This window comes from Pristiophorus japonicus, chromosome 13, assembly GCF_044704955.1.
Source record: "Pristiophorus japonicus isolate sPriJap1 chromosome 13, sPriJap1.hap1, whole genome shotgun sequence".
In the NCBI taxonomy this organism is placed as follows: Eukaryota; Metazoa; Chordata; class Chondrichthyes; family Pristiophoridae; genus Pristiophorus; species Pristiophorus japonicus.
This window is the reverse complement of record NC_091989.1, coordinates 31,237,928-31,250,238: the sequence shown is the minus strand read 5'-3', so window position 1 is coordinate 31,250,238 and position 12,311 is coordinate 31,237,928. Positions and strand designations below refer to the sequence as shown.

The 12,311-nt window shown below is 40.9% G+C and overlaps 1 long non-coding RNA gene across 2 annotated transcripts in view; it reads right to left on the bottom strand.

Moving 5' to 3' along the window:
• Positions 1 to 7,010: 7,010 nt before the first annotated feature.
• Positions 7,011 to 12,311, bottom strand: part of LOC139278490 (uncharacterized) — a 31,115-nt gene continuing 25,814 nt past the window's right edge. For both annotated transcript variants that reach the window (XR_011596282.1, XR_011596283.1), the window contains one exon: positions 7,011 to 9,171. This is a non-coding gene — a long non-coding RNA (uncharacterized lncRNA). The remainder of the gene's footprint in view (positions 9,172 to 12,311) is intronic.

The window sequence follows — 12,311 nt, the reverse complement described above, 5'->3', positions numbered from 1 at the left end:
GTCACATTTGCTTTCCATTTTGAGTTATACAGAGTCCTGATCAAGATGTATTTTGTAGAGAAACTTCCTTCCAGAGAGAAAGAGAATGCATATCCAGTTTCCTGAGGTTACTTCTCTTAAATGAACAGTTGAGCTGCACTGTGAACATTTTGTACCATGTGTACAACAACAAATACAACAGCCGAAGGCTTGAAATCCAGATTTTTGCTCTCCTTTGCAGTGATTGTATTATGTATTCATACTGAATATAAACTGGATTTTGTATAGTTGTAACAATATCTACATTTGGCACAAGATTAATTTCATGGTGTCATTATGTAAGCTATTCGCTTCTAATGTCTTAAGAGGTACATATTATACATATAACCAGATGGCAACAAATTATACACATAAACAGATGGCAATAAGTAAGCTATAAAGGTAGTAGCACATCATAGCTTGGTATATCAAACAAGATGGTCCAATTAAACGGAGTGGAATCGGAATGGAACCAAGGTACATTAAACAATTTGATACGACGGTCACTATGGTAACTTTGGGTGGTAATATTTCTGGAACTATCTTGAACTCTGACATTACTGTCTGGTGTTTCATTTTGTCTATTATTTATTCTTGAACTTTTTTCAAAAAAAAGTATCAACTTACTTGAAGAGATCAGCCTACCTCAATGTAATGTAATCATCATCATAATATAACTATGTTACCAGAATTGTGATGTCTTCTGATAAATAGTGCATATTACAATTTACACAACTGGTAAAAGATTAAAATGGCTGTTTGTTCAAGTAAGTTATTCACTATATTGTAATATGTATTAATTTAGTAAATATGTGTATAGTTCAGAAGTTTGAAGCTTCTATATATATATGAAGCTTCTATACAAGTACAGTGCACCATTTGCAATGATGTACACCTTTTTGAAGCATTTCTAGGATTAAACACAAGTAGTTTTCTTGATGCCAGCCTTAATCACTGCTATACAACAGTCGTATTTCAGACCCATTAAAACCTCATCTAACATAAGTATTGTACTGCAGTTACTAGTTAAATGTGGAAATTTTCAGTACCAGGTACAACACCTAAGAAACAGCACAACACCGATGTGTAAAATTGTTGTGCATTAGTATATGCTTTTTCACAAAAGGAAGAAAGAGCATCTGGGGAAAAACCAATGACATGTGACCAGCATTGTAAATATGTTCCAATTTCTTACACAATCACACTGGAAAAATCAACGTTCAAAAAAAATGAAGTTAACAGCTTGGTTCCTCCAGCAGAACACTCATCCATATTAAAGTATTCAATACAGAAATGGTATTGTGAGCAAGTTATAAACAATGTAGACTACATCAGAGGATCAAGATGCACAATAGATTGTGACAGTGAAGAACTATATTTGTCTACTCATAAGGTTAGCATTAAAATATACAATACTGAGAGGAAACAAAATCTGTTTTATGCCCCAATATCACAAGCAGCTCAGTACTTGAATTTATGACCTTCTTTAACTTGTTTGTTTTGTTTGGCTGATTGTTAGCTTTCTGTTTGTCTACAAAATGAGCTCTGTGTAATATTAATGAGGTTCTCCATTAGACAAGGGGAGTGAGTGGGGTGGGGGAAAGAGAGAGAGAGGGGGGAATTGACATTGTAGAAACAGAATTGTGCCTCCTGCTGATCAATTCACGGAGTAGCATTATCATTAGTCGGAGAGAAACTTGCCACCCTGGCCACCTCCACGTGATGGTAAGCAAAATGGAAGAGGACAACAAAAGAGAATATGTAAATGAAAGATAAAATGATCTATGGTCACCTGATCATTCTCCCATTATTGTTCAGCAATACAGAATATTGTACTTCTCTATGGACATGCACAATGTTGCAAAGAAGTTTTCAAAAGGGTTAATATATTTGTTGCACACTTCAACAACCACAAGCTTTAGATAGTATGTTAAAACTTTTGCTTGCTAATTAAGAGCTGCATTCTTAACCAGTCAACCTTTATTGTGCCATAAAATTTGCTCTATTTTTACTGCTTCAACACTAGGCCTTTCATGTATGTGCTGTTTCCCTGTATTACCTTTGCAGTGACAGAGCTATAACATGTTGCTGTGTTGTGCCTGTGATGTGATTGTGCCAATCTGCTCTTTTATACATTGCTGTACAGATCTTGTGTGATCATTATAATCATAAAGTAGGAGTTTTCTGCCAGAGGCATTTAAAAAAATAACCCTAGAAGCTATGCCTAATTTTCCACTGCAGAGCTCTGCATCAATCATATACCCACTTATCAATAAGTAGGTATCACCATTCTGTACCCATTTGGGAGATGTCAAATAAGCAAAATTACCACTAGTTTTACTAAAGGACACAGAAATTATATCCAGTATGTTTTAAATCAGTGGTCTTCAAACTTGTGACGTGGCCTCCCAACAAATATTGACACACTCCCTTGACCAGGCCTCTTGCAAAACTTACAAAAGGACTTGACAAATTATAATGCTGCACCCTCTAATGAGATTTTTATTTTCACCATTATCTACAGGAGGGCTGAATAAAATGACAGTAATATTTTATATTTATTAATTGTTTAACATTTGTAAAATCAAGACTTCCATTTTGTCTTTCATTCTGCCTAATCTCTCATTCTAACACCAGTAGCTGTGTTCCTACTCAGCTCGACCAAGTACCTTATAGGCATCTGGTTCCCTAGAGGGTTTGTGCACACGTTTAAAAACCACTGCCTAAATCAAAAATGTCAAAAGCTTTTTAATTTGAGACAATGTCAGTGATATAAACTTTCAAAACCATGTCTGCTCTGATGACAGTATGGTCAATGTTCATATCCTTCTTGAATAGCACTGTGAAATACAAACTTTCAAGCACGTGACACTGACCAGCAGAGTTTCTACATTGATTATACTTCAATAATTAGTTACATTTTCTTTTCCATACTGCTAGGCTATAGGTGAACAATTCATATGACAGAACATAGAACTTGTTTTTCAATTGATTTAGTAATGCCAAAGAGAGAATGTGTGTTATCTGGAGACACTTTTGTCACTTTTTTTTGGTTACTGAATTCAAAGTATCACTTATTCCACTGGGCAATTAGATTAAGAAAGTTAATGTATAGTCCTTTACTACACAGGCTGATAAATTAGAAGCCTTCAAAGTTGTGCATGTTTTTGAAAAAGCCGAAATTATCTACTGCTAAATTAAATCCTGTGTACTGTACACTATACTGTTCTTTGCTGAATGTCTGTTTTTCAGTGTTTTCTGCTGTAAGTAAAGTAACCTTGTGGATGAAATCGTGGCTGCCCTATTGCTTCATAATAATTACGTGGTGTTTTTACAGCACTTTTTTTGTGTGCAGGGGGGTGGAGAAGGGGGAAAAGTTAGTGATTGTACAAGTTTTTGTTTCTTGTGCCTCCCTCACCCAGAGGAGCTTTAAAGTACAACTGGATGATTTAGAGATCTGAGTGCCCCAAGTTACAAAAGTTAATTTGTGTTGATAAAAGTTGTTAAAGCTCTCAGTCAGGCTAAGCCAACTTCACTTGGACTGTGAATTCAGAACTAGAGATAACAAGATTTGCTTTTTAAATTTTCTTTCCTCCACTCTGAAAGCATTTACTCTTTGCTCTTTATTACCATATCCAATTGGTCCAGAAAGATTTTTATGCCTGGTGGAAGCAAGCTATAGAATTCACAGACTGCTGTGGGCAGTCAAACTGAATTGTAGTCATCTCACATCTAAACACACGCATAATTTAAACAGGGGTCACAATTTTTCTCCTCCCCACACAAAGAAGTAGAACAGATCCCAACAAGAGAAGTGTTCCTATTTGACCCAAGCTGAATTTCTAACCTTATATCCTCTGCGTTGCAAAAGAGCATCAACTTTCATCTCAGCAAAATCACTCGCCTACACCTCCATCACAGGCCTTCTGGTGCTGAAACCCCCATTTGTATTTCTGGCGCTACAGACTTGATTATTCCAGCACTTTCCTGGCCAGCTTTCCATCCTTCACCCTCTAAACTACAGCTCACCTAAAACTCTACCACCCACATTCTATCCCAACTACCACTCACCCAGGTCCGCAATAACCTGTACAAGCTCATAAGCCTCCCACCACCTCAAATTTGAAATTCTCATCCTGGTGTTTAAAGTCCCTCCATGTAGTTGCCCCTCTCAGCCCCATTCCCAGCTCCAGCTTCTTGTATATCCTCCTTCCCTCACCACTACCACTAGCAGTTGTACTTACAGTCCTCGAGGTCCAAAACTATAGATTTCACTCCCTAAACCCCTAGGCCTCTCCCAGCCCCCCAACTTCCCACTGCTCCTATAAGATCCTCCTTATAACCCACCTTTTTAAACAAGATTTTGGTCACCCCTCCTAATCTTTCCTTCTTTGACTTGATGTTCTGTTTTAATGACGCTTCTAAAGTGTTTCAAGTTGTTTTTCTACATTAAAAGGCTGTGTAAATGCAATTTGTGATCGTGCTAAGTAACTTTCTAAACTGGGGAGCTTGTTTGGAATTCAAAGACTGCTGTGGGCAGGGTGAAGGTAATACGTTATACTCAAATAGTGACGATATTAACATTTGAAATTGGTACTTTTACTCGACCACCTTTGAAGATCAGAAAATATTCACTTTAGTAAACTTTCCCTTGGTTGTTTAGAATGTCCATTGTCACTGGAAGGCATCAGTTATGTAGGCTAAACACCCTTGATTCAACATTACTTTATTCTTAATGGATCTGGTCTCTATGAAGGCTGCACCCTTCCGTTCAAATAGACACTGGGCTACAAATTACTGCCAACATTACTGTATGAACAGTAAATGAACTTGTATCAAATTCTTGCTATTGTAACAGGCATTTAGCAGTTTAAAAGAGAGGGGAACATTTGTTGAGTATATTAAACTAGGTATATTACTGTCAGTGATGTCATATCATAGAAAATTACGACACAGAAGGAGGCTGTTTGGCCCATCCTGTCCGTGTCAGTCGAAAAAGAGCTACCCAGCCTAATCCCACCTTCCAGCACTAGGTCTGTAGCCCGGTAGATTACAGCATTTTAAGTGCATATCCAAGTACTTTTTAAATGTGATGAGGGTTTCAGCCTCTACCACCCTTTCAGAGAGTGAGTTCCAGACCCGCACCACCCTCTAAGTGAATTTTTTTCCCCTCATCTCCACTCTAATCCTTCTACCAACTACTTTAAATCTATGTTCTCTGGTTATTGACCCCTCTGCTAAGGGAAACAGGTCCTTCCTATCTACTCTGTCTAGGCCCCTCATAATTTTATACACCTCAATTAAATCTCCCCTCAGCCTCCTCTGTTCCAAAGAAAACAACCCCAGCCGATCCAATCTTTCCTCACAGCTAACATTTTCCAGCCCTGGCAACATCCTCATAACTCTCCTCTGCACCCTCTCTAGTACAATCAAATTTTTTCTGTAATGACGACCAGAACTGTTTGCAGTACTCAAGCTGTGGCTTATCTAGTGTATAAAGTTCTAGCATAACTTCCCTGCTCTTATATTCTATGCCTCTGCTAATAAAGGCAAGCATTCTGTATGCCTTTTTAACTACCTTATTGACCTGTCCTGCTACCTTTAAGGTACTGTGGACATACACTCCAAGGTCTCTCTGTTCCTCCACACCTCTTAGTATCCTCCCATTTATTGTGTATCCCTGTGCCTTGTTGCCCCTCCCCAAATACATTACCTCACACTTTTCTGGATGGAATTTTATTTTCCATTTCTCTGCCCAATTGACCAGTTCATTGATATCTTCCTTCAGTCAAAAGCTTTCCTCCTCATTGTCAACCACATGGCCAATTTTTGTATCATCTGCAAATTTCTTTATCACGACCTCTACATTTATGTCTAAATCATTAATATATACTATAAAAAGCGAGGCACTGAGTACTGAGCCCCACTTGAAAGAGCCTTCCAGTCGCAAAAATATCCGTCAACCTTTACCCTTTGCTTCCTGCCACTGAGCCAATTTTGGATTATATTTGCCACTCTCCCTTGGATCCCATGGGCTTTTACTTTTTTGATCAGCCTGCCATGTGGTACCTTGTCAATAGCCTTGCTCAAATCGATGTAGACTACCTCAAACGCACTACCTTCATCGACCCTCCTTGTTACCTCCCCAAAAAATTCAATCAAGTTAGTCAGACATGACCTTCCCTGAACAAATCCATGCTGACTGTCCTTGATTAATGTGTGTCTTTCTAAATGAAGCTTTATACTGTCCCTCAGAATTGATTCCAATAATTTCCCACCACCGAGGTTAAACTAACTGGCCTGTAATTACTCGGTTTATCCCTCCCTCCCTTTTTAAACAATGGTACGTTAGCAGTTCTCCAATCCTCTGGCACCACTCCTGTAGCCAGGAGAGATTGAAAAATGATGGTCAGAGCCTCCGCAATTTCCTCCCTTGCTTCTTTTAATAACCTAGGATATATTTCATCTGGTCCTGGCGACATATTTACTTTCAAGGATGCTAAACCCCTTAATACTTCCTCTCTTACTATGTTTATCCCGTCCAATATTTCACTCCCTTCTTCCATTGTCTCCCTGTTTTGTGAAGATAGCCGTAAAGTATTAATGTAGTACATCCTCGCCTCCACACATAGATCACCATTTTGGTCCCTAATAGGTCACTCTTTCCTTAGTTATCTTCTTGCTCTTTATGTAATTGTAAAACATCTTTGGGTTTTCTTTGATTCTACTTGCCAGTATTTTTTTCATGCCATCTTTGCTTTCCTAATTTCCTTCTTAATTTCACCCCTACACTTTCTATACTCTTCCAGGCAGACTAAAGAGAATCTTTCTAGCCAACATGAAACAAAAGCAATTTTAATATAACCTTAAAAATGAAACCTCTAAATCACTGGAGGTGGCTGAATGAGATATACCTTGTGTTGTGCATGCATTGGGGATGTAAATGGTTGAAAAGAAGCCCCATCTTTGGTGTATAATTGACAACTGTACAATTGACACTATATTTAAGTTTTATTAAACTTTCAAAAGTCACATTTCTGCAAAATTCATGACAACTATTTTTATTTAATTATGCTGTTAACATGTAGTTATTTTGCTTGTCATTCTTGTACATTTCCTGGATTCAGAAAATCTTCAGTTCCTCAATATATACTTGTGGATCAAAAATGAAAAACTACTAGTATTTTTTTTATTGTTTATGGGATGTGGACTTGCTGGCAAGGCCAGCATTTATTGCCCATCCTAATTGCCTTTGAGGAAGGTGATGATGAGCCACCTACTCAAACTGTTGCAGTACATGCAGTGGTGAAGGTACTCCCACAGTGCTGCTAGAAAGGGACTTCTGGGATTTTTGACCCAGTGACGATGAAAGAATTATGTATTTCCAAGTCAGGATGGTGTCTGACTTGGAGGTGGTGGTGGTCCCATACACATGCTGCCCTTGTCCTTCTAGGTGGTAGAGGTCACGGGTTTGGGAGGTGCAGTCGAAGAAGCCTTGGCAAGATGCTGCAGTGCATTTTGTAGATGGTACACACTGCAGCCACAGTGCTTTGTCCTGAATGGTGTCGAGCTTCTTGAGTGCTGTTGGAGCAGCACTCATCCAGGAAAGTGGAGAATATTCCATCACACTCCTGACTTGTGCCTTGTAGATGATGGAAAGGCTTTGGAAATCAGGAGGAGACACTCACCGCAGAATACCCGGCCTCTGACCTGCTCTTGTAGCCACAGTATTTATGTTTCTGGTCAGTGGTGACCCCCCAGGATGTTGATGGTAATCCCATTGAATGTCAAGGGGAGGTGGTTAGACTCTCTCTTGTTGGAGATAGTTATTGCCTGGCACTTGTGTGGCGCAAATGTTATTTGCCACTTATTAGCCCAAGCCTAAATGTTGTTCACCTTACCTTGGAATTCAGCTTTTTTGTCCATGTTTGAACTAAGGCTGTAATGAGGTCTGGAGCCGAGTGGGCCTGGCAGAATCCAAACTGAGCGTCGGAGAGCAGATTATTGGGAAATGCCACTTGCCAGCACTGTTGACATCTTCCATCACTTTGCTGATGATTGAGAGTAGTCTGATGCAGCAGTAAATGGCCAGATTGGATTTGTCCTGCTTTTTGTAGACTTTTCCCCCCCAAAATATACTTTATTTATATAAAATTTTCGCAATACTTTGGAAAATAGTTCAGTACCTTGCGGTCAGCAATTCCATACAATTCGTTTGGATGCTGACAACAGTTCAAACATTACAAAGACACCCTCAAAGCCTCCCTAATAAAGTGCGACATCCCCACTGACACCTGAGAGTCCCTGACCATAGACCGCTCTAAGTGGAGGAAGTGCATTCGGGAGGGCGCTGAGCTCCCAGAGTATTGTCGCCAAGAGCATGCAGAAATCAAGCGCAGGCAGCGGAAGGAACGTGCTGAAAACCAGGCTCCCTGTCCACCCTTTCCCTCAACGACTATCTGTCCCACCTGTGACAGAGACTTTGGTTCTCATATTGGACTGTATAGCCACCTAAGAAGTCATGCTAAGAGGGGAAGCAAGTCTTCCTCGATTCCGAGGGACTGCCTATGATGATAATGCATTAGCATGCATTTCATTTCAAGGTACAGTTTAGTACAATCTGTAAATCACGTTACATGTAGTACTGTGCAAATAAGGGTATTACATGGAGCAGATGAGAACAGGTTTACATTACATTCCAGGATACATTTCAATACCGATCACGAATCACGTTACATATTGCACTATGCAGATGAAAGCAGTACACGGAACGGATGGGAATACATTTACATTTCTTTACAAGTTACTAAACAGTGCAGAGACTTTCATTATACATGGCACAACACAAGTGTTTTTCAGTACATGGTGTTCTATGTATACAAGTAGATTAACAAGTACAGCCAAGGAGGGTTCGATTCCATCCCCTGGGTTTATCGTGGCGGAAGGGCCTTAAACTGTGGCTCTTCCCCATCGTGTCTTTGCAGCACGTACGCCTGGACCTTGGATTGCGCCAGTCTGCAACACTTGGCCGTGGACATCTCCTTGCTCTGGAAGACCAGTAAGTTTCGGGAAGACCAAAGTGCGTCTTTCACCGAGTTGATGGCTCTCCAGCAGCAGATGATTTCTGTCTCAGTTTGTGTCCCTGGGAACAGTCTGCAGAGCACAAAGTACGGTGTTACGGAGCTGCTTGGGATGAACCTCGACAACAACCACGGCATCTCCTTCCAGACTTGCCTTCAAAGGGGCAATCCCGAAGGAGATGGATGACAGTCTTCGTCCGCACCACTGCCGACTCGGGGGCAGAGTGCCGTGTCTCTGAAACCCCGGCTGTGCATGAAGGATCTGACGGGTAGGGCCCTTCTCACCACCAACCAAGCTACGTCTTGGTGCTTGTGTGAAAGCTCTGGCGATGAGACATTCTGCCAGGTCATAACTAGGCAATTCTCCACATTGTCAGGTAGATAAGTGTTGTAGCTGGCCAGCATTTATTGCCCATCCCCAATTGCCCTCGAGAAGGTGGTGGTGAGTAACCTTCTCAAACTGCTGCAGTACATGTGGTGGTGAATATCCTTTGCTGTATCTAATGCACTCAGCTGTTTCTTAATATCATGTGGAGTGAATCAAATTGGATGAAGACTGGTTTCTATGATGGTGGGAATCTCAAAAGGAGGCTGAGATGGATGGTCCAATCAGCACTTCTGGCTGAAGATGGATGCAAATTCTTCAGCCTTGTCTTTTGCACTCACGTGCTGGGCTTTGCCATCATTATAGATGGGGATGTTCATCGAGCCTCCTTCGCCAATTAGTTGTTCAATTATCCACCACCATTCATGACTAGATGTGGCAGGACTGCAGAGCTTTGATCTGATCCGTTAGTTGTGGGATCACTTAGCTCTGTCTATAACATGCTGTTTAGCATGTATTTAGTCCTGTGTTGTAGCTTCACCAGGTTGGCACCTCATGTTTGGTCCCCTGGCTCAATGATAATGGTAGAGTGAGGGATATGCTAGGCCATGAGATTACAGATTGTGGCAGAATACAATTCTGGCCTGAAATAAACAAGCATTCCAATCTGGAATATTTCCAAAACAACAAGACTATCCTTTAAATTGTGTTTACTTAAATCAATAACAATTAGACTGTAACTTTAAAAGGGTCAGGTCACTTAAACACCTCCACACTCAATATATTGGGCATTACAAGGTATAAGGCATTACATAATGTCGTAACAGCTTATGATTTAAGGTGAGCAACATCTCTACTAAATGAAGTTATATTCAGCTCAGTCATCAGATTTAGAGAGAAAAATACAAATTAATTAATGCCTCCCTTAAAAGTGGAGAGAAGATCATGTACATTACATGTTCAGCTGCTATTATCACCAACAATAACTTTTAGTCTTGTGGTTTTGACCTGCACAAAAAAAAAGGCTTAATTTGTTTCCTAAAAGCACAAACATCTGGTCAGCAACATCAGGTTTAGGATACTAAATTCTGTGATCAAGTGGACCAGACTGAAACTTCTAGTCCAGGGTTTGCAATCCATTGATATTCTTTATTAACAAAAACAGGATTATCTGGTCTTTATCACATTGCTGTCTGTGGGAGTTTGCTGTGCACAAGTTGGTTGTCGCATTTCCCCATATTACAACAGTGATTACATTCCAAAATGTACTTCATTGGCTGTAAAGCACTTTAAGGTGGTTGTGAAAGGCTATATAAATGCAAGTTTTTCTTTTTATTGATCATGCTCACATTTTCCCTATGGACATTGACTGTTTCCATACAAATGCTGCAGGCTCCTTTCCTAGTAACAAAAGGGAACCTCTCCCAGGGTGTATATAAATTAAGCTTTCAAAAGGTTAGAGAACATATTTGAAGTGGGTGCTAACACTCACCAGTAATGGGCCAGTGTTTCACACAATTAATTTTGAGAAGTAAAACTCATCACGTCTCCAATCCCAATGCCTACTTTATTTCCAAATCCTAGCAGAGCTGCAAGATCTGGAGGCCAGAATGCTTAAATAAAGCAATTTAATACCATCAAAGTAGGGATCAAAATAGGGAGAAACTTAACTGGACCAGCCACATAGATACTCTGGCTACGAGAGTAGGTCACAGGCTGTTTTAAAAAAATATATATTCATGCCCACATCTTGTGAATCACTGGCAAGATTATCATTTATTGTCTATCCCCAATTGCCCTCGAGAAGATGCTGGTGAGGCGACTTCTTGAACTGCTGCAGCCGTGTGGTGAAGATACTCCCACAGTGCTGTTAAGGAGGGATATCCAGGATTTTGACCCAGTGACGATGAAGGAACAGCGATATATTTCCAAGTAAGGATGGTGTGTGACTTGGAGGGGAACTTGGAGGTGGCAGTGTTCCCATCCGTCTGCTGCCCTTGTCCTTTTAGGTGGTAGAGATTGCAGGTTTGGGAGGAGCTGCCGAACAAGCCTTGGCGAGTTGCTGCAGTACATCTTTAGATGATACACAGTGAAGCCATGGTGCATCGGTGGCGGAGGGAGTAAATGATTAAGGTGGATGAGGTGCCGATCAAGCGGGCTGCTTTGCCTGGATGGTGTCAAGCTTCTTGCGGGTTGTTGGAGCTGCACTCAACCGGGCAAGTGGAGAGTATTCCATCACACTCCTGACATGTGCCTTGTAGATGATGAAAAAGCTTTGGGGAGCAAGGAGGGGAGACACTCGTCGTAGAATGGCAAGCCTCTGGTTTGTTCTTGTTGCCACAGTATTTATGTGGCTGGTCCAGTTAAGTTTCTAGTCAATGGTAACCCCCCCCCAGGATTCGGTGATGGTAATGTCATTGAAAGTCATGGGGCAGTGGTTTGACTCTTGCTTGGAGATAGTCGTTGCCCGGCACTTGTATGGTGCGAATGTTACTTGCCACTCATCAGCCCAAGCATGAATGTTGTCCAGGTCTTGCTGCATGTGGGAATGGTCTGCTTCATTATCTGAGAAGTTGCGAATGGAACTGGACACTGCAATCACAGCGAACATCCCCACTTTTGACTTTAATGATTGAGGGAAGGTCATTGATGAAGCAGCTGAAGATGGTTGGGCCTAGGATCCTGCCTTGAGGAACTCCAGCAGCGATGTCCTGGGGCTGAGTTTAGGCCTCCAACAACTACCTGCCTTTGTGCTAGGTATAACTCTAGGCAATTTTCCCACGGACTTCAATTTTCCCAGGGCTCCTTGATGCCACACTCAGTCAAATGTTGCCTTGATGTCAAGGGCAGTCACTCTCAACTCTGGAATTTAATTATTTTGTCCATGT